This window comes from Euprymna scolopes, chromosome 43 (genome assembly GCF_053919585.1).
Source record: "Euprymna scolopes isolate OS-2025 chromosome 43, ASM5391958v1, whole genome shotgun sequence".
In the NCBI taxonomy this organism is placed as follows: Eukaryota; Metazoa; Mollusca; class Cephalopoda; order Sepiida; family Sepiolidae; genus Euprymna; species Euprymna scolopes.
This window is the reverse complement of record NC_136524.1, coordinates 56,927,402-56,935,524: the sequence shown is the minus strand read 5'-3', so window position 1 is coordinate 56,935,524 and position 8,123 is coordinate 56,927,402.

The following is an 8,123-nucleotide window of genomic DNA, read 5'->3' as shown; positions in this document are numbered from 1 at the left end:
TTTGGTTTCATGTAACTTACATAAATGTATAATATAATAATATATTTATTTTAGTTTACTTCCTTTTCTTTTATTAAAAGAACGAGCTCTTCTTGAGGCTACTGATTGCTGAATGACCTGGGATATTTTCGAAACTCATTTTCTTTTATTTGTATCGTCGGCTATTTTCAAGACCAAAGCAAATCTTCAACTATGGAGAATGCTGTTAACAAGAACGGTAGACCCGGAAAGGTTGCTTTCTTGTCAGTGACGCCACCTTTCTCTCCCAATAAAACACTATGCCCGAACACTTAAGGTCAAGAACAAAAGAAGCAGTCGGAATTCCATTATTTAAATGAATATTATTGTATGAAACAAGCATTATAATTCATTGTCAGTAATAACAATGCTAATAAGCATGGTCTACTTTTTTTATATACATCTACTAATGACCAATGAAAACCTTTTGTTTCGCATCCATTTTCGTTTACTCTCGTCACCACTCTCACGTGATATATGAATGAATGGGTTTTCTTCTGTGAATATTGTAAATTGTTGGTCAAATAATGATTTATTTGTGAATGTCCCCTAATACTTCTTTTTATATGATACATTTTTTCTTTTTGCATCAAACTATTAAAATTGTTGGAATTAATAAACATTTTTTAAATAATATTTTTCGGTGTCATTTACCTTTATTATTTTATGGTTTTATCATATTTCCAAAACTTATATTAGTCAATTTTGTTTCGTCTTTTGCTGTTGAGTTCAAACGTAATTAAATTTAATTAAAGATTATTAATCCAGGTAGTTCATCTAATTATTACTAGGCTTTCTTTTCTACTAAAACCGGCCATAACTTGTAAAGGCCAGATATAAGTTCGGTTATAAGAGCTGATACGATGGCAGGATTGTCAAAATCAGCAGCAGCTCGTGCATAAAAATTTGGAACTACAGAACCCCAAGTTATTCCTGCTCAATATTATCGATAAAATAATACGTACGTTTATAATAATAATAATAATAATAATAATATTTGTAGTAGTAGTAGTAGTAGTAGTAGTAGTAGTAGTAGTAGTATTCCTTTTTCATGTGTAAATTAAACAATCCTTAAGTTTAATGTCGGTAGCCATCACGAAAAAAATGTAAAAATTAGAAAAAAACAAAAAACAAAAAAAAAAACATCTTGCATGAAACTGTAAGATTCACAGTTACACTGCCTTATGTTTGTGCTTTCGTGCGCATGCCCGAATCAGGCAAAGGAACAGGGGTCGGCAGGAGCTGTCGCTTTTCGCTACCACGCGTCTGTTTTAGACACTGCGTGTGCTATACATATACATTGTAGAATTTAGCACCGTGTTCTAAATGTCCACTGAGAAAATCAAGACGAAATTTGAGAAATTTGTGTTCGATTTTATCTTTACTTATATATCTAATATTGAATTAGTAGGCCTTCTGGCGTTGCCGGCCGTAAGATACGCTTTAATATGATATTTTAATTAATACAGATTACATAATAATGTAGTACTAATAACATTGATACTACTACTACTACTACTACTAATATTACTAATATTCTAATAATACTAATATTGATACTACCAATAATAATCATGGACAGATTACCACTAATCATTTAAGAGCTGCTAAACTGTACACCAAGATAGCTTCGCTACTTATACGCAAGTACTTTATTTCTTATTTTAAAATCAAACTACTCGATGATTTGGCGTAATTTTCTGTTGGACTAACTTTTCCGTGCGTTTTTTTTTCATATAGCTACTATACTGTAGAAGTACTTATTTCTTATTTAAACGTCATTCTACTCGGTGATTTTACATGTTTGGTTTTAGTAACTGTTATATACGTCACGGATAAATTTGTTTTTTGTTTGTTTTTTTTTTCATAAAAGTCGAATAATGAGCAAATGCCTTATTTCCCGAGTAGAATACTGTACAAGTAGCTTATTTCATATTTACAAATGAAATAACTCGATGATTTTTCGCAATTTTCTGTTGTGCAAACGTTTCCGTATGTCACGAGTAAGAGTTTTTTTTTTTCATATGGGTAATACACTGTAGAAGTACTTTATCTCTAATTAAAAGGTAATACTACTCGAATATTTTACGTGATTTTCGGTTTTAATAACTTTCATGCGCGTGACAGGTAAGATTTTATTTGTTTTCCATATAGGTAGAATACTGTACAAATACCTTATTTTTTTGGCTAGAATACTGTACAAGCATCTTATTTCTTATTTAAAAATGAAAGTACTCGGTGATTTTATATAGTTTTATGTTATGCAAATTTTTCTGTACATCACGGATAAGAGTTTATTTTTCAAATACTGTAGAAACACTAGTGATCACTGAGTATGTTATTGACAAAGAGACGCTTGTAACAGAGCTAAGAATGTTCTAGAGTAGGTCAAATATTCGTACATGTTTCAAATTAATTGAGCTCTAGATTTCTCTTGGGAATATATATTAGATGGTGTTGTTAATGAAATTACAAAACTGAGAAAAATCCTCTTGTTTTGCAAACTTGAAAAGAATTAAAAATAAAACTTGAGGTGCATTATTCATTCTGAAAGGCTAAGCGCAGTTGCAGTGCTTTTAACTGGAAAAGTATTCTTCGGCAGTACTCGAGAGGTCACGGAGAAAATTATTAATTTCTTCTCGTAAATTAAAAAAAAACAAAGAATAATGAAGTTTACATTCAAATGAAGCAAGACAAATAACATATTTTTTTTTATCTAGGATTCTATTTAGTTAATGTATTATCTATATGCATATGCATAACTGTTTATATGTTCATTTCCCTTTGATATAATATCAAAACAATAAACCTTTTCTAAAGAAGTACGCCTCCACTAATCTTAGTCACGAGCCGCTGCTGGTCAGAACTTAGTCTGAATGTTAGTGAGACAATTCAAGGAATCAGTTGATATTTCTTTTTATTTTAAAAAAACGACTCATGTGTAATCTGCGCAAAAGCAGCCCCACGACCATGTGTTTCATAGACGGGAAGCACTTACGAAAAATTTCTGACACTAGCATATTCTGTCAAGGCAACGAAGTGTGCTCTGAGCCCCACCCCCAGATGTGACAGCAACCTTGATATACATTCGCTAATCTTATATTATTATTATTATTATTATTATTATTATTATTATTATTATTATTATTATTATTATTATTATTATTATTATTAATATCATTATTATTGTTATTATTATTGTTGTTATTATTAACATCATTATTATAGTTATTTTATTAGTATTATTATCATTATTGTTATTATTATTGTTATTATTATTGTTATTATTATTATTTTTATTATTATTATTATTATTATTAATATTATTATTATTATTATTATTAAGGATACCGATTAAAATATGTTTTACAGATAGTGAATTAAATAATATTACATGATATAGCTAATATTATAGTATCACCCTGAGAAATGTAATCCAATCTTTTTACTTGGAGATATTTGATCTAATATTATTCTGTTGAAATCATGTTATTACTTTGATTATCAAATAGTATTGCGGGAGATAAATAATTCAATATTTCATTCTATCCCGAGTCCGCTGATATATACTTGCACGTATGTATTCCGTGGTAACCACATATTATTACTTTGCGATTGTTAATCAAATATTGTTACGAGAGATAACTAATATTGCACCCTTGAAATCCAATATTGTTACTTGGAGATAATTTGATTTCATTAGTAAACAAAGTTACACAATATTGTTACTATGTAATAACTAGGACTGTGACAACAGCATATTATTTTCATTGTTTTGACTCTTGAGTATATATACGTTAATATCTTATATGTTTCTATATAGACTGATATGGTTCTCGGTTGATTGACTGTGTCTTACTGTGTCGGATATATACTAGAGAGTCAAAAGAATGAAAATAATATTATGTTGTCACAGCCCTAGTGATAAACCACCTGCTCCCTTGTAGACCTCTGCGTGGTGTCCATCGTCTCTTTCTTCGCCTTCTTTTCTGCCCTTGTCGTCATTTCTTACATTGGTGGTTGTCGAGGGAGTGGGGTAGCCCACGATTTAGCAAGTTTAAAAATGAAACAAAACACAAAAACGCACAAACAACGCCGCATTCTGCAAATATTATGAAAACCTTACACAGTGTGGTCAATAATGGTCTACAGGGGCCATTTTGTTGTCGGTTGATGAATTCATTTTCACACCTGCTCCTAATAGTATTGAACTCGGAAATGTCCTCAAATCTAATTGTCGTCAACGGTCGCAAACCTAAAACTGTCGCAAACCTTTCCCAAACTCGTAAACTGTTGCACGCCCCATCACCGCAGATAAAACTCACCGTAGACAGATTTACCGCCTATATTAGGCCCTTTTTTCCGATTACTACGAAACCGTGATTAACAATCCTATTTTACTTACCTTTGTGTGCTTTGGTGAACAATTTCTTATGTTTTGCTCTACAGATAAGCATAATTCTTTTTTGCTATATTTTTCCTCTTTTGTTTATTTCTTTAAAAAAATGAGGGTGGCGGAACCTCGACAGTATTAGAACTGAACACCGTTAATCTGACACTAGTTCTTACGTATAGTTAATTTAATATAATCTCTGGAAAGAATTACTCACTTATTATTGTCTAAAGCTCGTTAGTATAATGTAATTATTATGACGACAGATAGAACGATTTACCGCCGAGAGAATCGTATCGTCGTTTCACCATTCGAATGCACCACGGTAGCGCACTGATTGAGGAAATGACGCCTCAGATTGTTTGGACAAGTGTTGAAATCCAATATTGATACTATCGCGAAACTTTCTTTTGTTTTAAGAAATCGCTGGTAAGCCACTGAGAGGATGGCCGATAATGAGATAGTCACGTTGCACAAAGATGTCTCTAAAGGCGACCTTCACTCGGACCAAATCTGTGATGGTGCCATACGTAAAGACAAATTTATCATTGCATACTTCACCGGAGCCTAGAATTAATGCATGTGAGAGAGAGAGAGAGAGAGAGAGAGAGAGAGAGAGAGAGAGAGAGAGAGAGCGAGAGAGAGAGAAGGAGGAGGAGAAGAAGAAGAAGAAGAAGAAGAATTCAATTCATCATTTAACGATATTTATATTTTTATTATTTCGAGGTTTACTTAATCCAATATTATTATTTGGATACAATTAGCACGATTGGGCATCGTGACTGGATTTATTTGCTTCCCCACTGAGCAAATTAGGCACAAGGCCGTTTTTTAATGTGGAAAGTGAAGGGGAAATGGGGACCAACTCCCTGGGGAGTAGGGGAGCTGGATAGTGACAATTGGTATGAAGGGGTTCCCCAACATTGACCAATAACTGATTGCTCAAGAGCAATGGCCTCATGTGTGGGGTTGCACCAACATATGGCCTTTGAGATTCATGCCCAGCCTCCGTAGGGGCCGGGCGAAACTCAACGATTGAGCATCGTGACGTCTCGCTTTTTTCGTTTGTGAAGAGAAAGATTTTTCAAGGTTCAGTGTGATTGGACTAATTCTTGGCCACGCTTTCATATATTAATAGCTTTTCAACCATTAATCATTAACTTCTTTTCTAATGATCATATACATTTTTTCAACTTGCTACTAGGTCACAAGCTGGTATTAAATCAATGAGAGCTTCGTCGCTCTTTGAACAGTATGACTCCTATAACCTGTAGTGAATAAATATATACTACACTCCTAGCATCCCAGTATTATGGTATTCGTTTGATGTCTAGTTAGAGATTATTAGGAATCAATAGAGATTAGTCATAATAGTACCACATTTATTCTAGAAGTTTCATCCGAAAATAATTAGCCGATTTGGCAAAAATTCTGCGTTGATCATAGGGCGATAAAATGTAGCGATGTAAGTATTATGGTATCCGTTCTAAAATAGCACTTTCAGTTTTACCATCGTCATGACAATGTGTTATTTTTGTTTTCACTTATTTTAAAATCTTCTTCAATATGTTCTCAGAAATCAGAGATTTTTGTGGGACTAATACTTGGTTTCATTATGAAATGCAGCGACATCTAAAAACTTGAGTTAGTAATATAATTGAAAATATTAGTTTGCTTCTTCCCAATTAACCTCTTTTGAAAGAATTACTTTGACCTTTATCCGGAAATAAAGTGTAGTAACTGTTCTGATACTACCTTTTTTATTCTGTCCTCAATCAGTGAAGGAGACCTCTTTTTATATTAATACAATTTTTAAATGTTTTGTTTCAATCCAGAGTGCCCTTTTTTGAAGAGGAAAATGGATGTTACTCACAGTAAAAAACACTGACGTTGTGGCAAACTTTGCCCTCATCTGGAGGCAATTTTATAGGAAATTACAATTTCTCTGGTGTGTGCCATTTTTTGGTCTTGTTAGATCCCAGGATCCCAGGATCACAGGAAAATAATTGGTGAAGTCTGGTGGACTACCCAGATTAGCACTGTTAAATGACGTTACACCAGCAGACCAAGGTGTTTATTTCTAGTATTGGACAGGGTGAAGCCATTTTGAGATCACATCGCGCGTTGAATATTGTTATTTTGAATATTTTATACAGGTTTACTCTGAAGTTGTACGTATAAACAGGAGCATAAAACACACGATATAAGCAGCAAGCGAAAATAATATATTTGTAATATAGACGTTTTGTCATTTATTTAGATGTGCTCTGTAGTGATTTTAAACATACATCGAGCTTCATAAATAAAAGTATTGTTATAAATAAAGGGAGAAATATAATTGAAAAAGCATATTTCCCCATAAACACACACACATGCATATATATATATATATGTGCGTGTGTGTGGGGGGGGTGCGTATATATATATCTGTGTGTGCGGGGTGTAAGAATTAAAGTTAAATTCTTTGGGTTCATACATGCATAAAGATATATTCAATTAAAGAATTTATTGTTTGAAACAAGGAATACGTGAAAAAGAATTATAGTTATTTCCTTAATCCATGGATTTTCAACAATGGCTCATATAATCAGAGGAAATGAAGTGCAATTAGCAAAATTATCAATTATGAATAATCATATATTTTGCGCATCATCACATATATTGAAAATGTTATTGAAAAGGTATTTAAAAGTCATAAATAAAGGATACCATACAGCCTGGACAATCCAACATAATTGAACTCACTTCAACATTAGATTACCTAGGCTGTATGATATCCTTTTTCTATACCATTTAAATTTGATTTTTAATAATATATTCAATATCCGTACTGATAGGTAAAATATATATGCTTGTGCATAATACATCATTTTCCTAGCCGCATTTTATTTTCGTTGATGAAATAAGCCATTGTTGAAAATCCGTGGATTAAGGAAATAAATATAATACTTTTTTTTTTATATATTCCTTGTCTCAAACAATATATTTTATTTTGAATATATTTTAATACAAAAAATAATTAACTTTAATTCTTACATTTATAATTTACACTATTTTTTATATATTGACCTTTACTTTTTTGGCTGGGATCGCCTGGAAAATATTATCTCACCATAATATTTAATAAAGTAATGATTCATTTAATTATCAATTCTGTGAGGTAACTCATATATATATATATATATATATATATATATATATATATATATATATATATATATATATCGATAGAATTGGCAGAAAGAAATTCAACATTATGCAAACTCAATTTAATGTATTTAACGATTATGCAAATACAATTTATCAATAACTTAAAACAAGAATAAAACTGAAATGTTGTTTTGGACTTCACTAATGTGTAACACTACATATATATATATATATATATATATACATACATATATATATATGTGTGTGTGTATATATATATAAATATATATACACACACGCACACACACACACACACACACACACACATATATATATATATATATATATATATATTGCAACACTGGTAAATGATAAAAACTTGAAGAAAGTGCTCAATACCACGGTAGAGCAATATATATATTTATTTATTACCGTCTTATCTGTTTAGTTACTCATGTATCCGCTACCGAATCGTATTAGCCATCCAGTAACTTCGCCAGACTTGTCCAAGTCTGACGAAGTTACTGGATCGCCAATACGATTCAGTAGCGGAAACATGTGT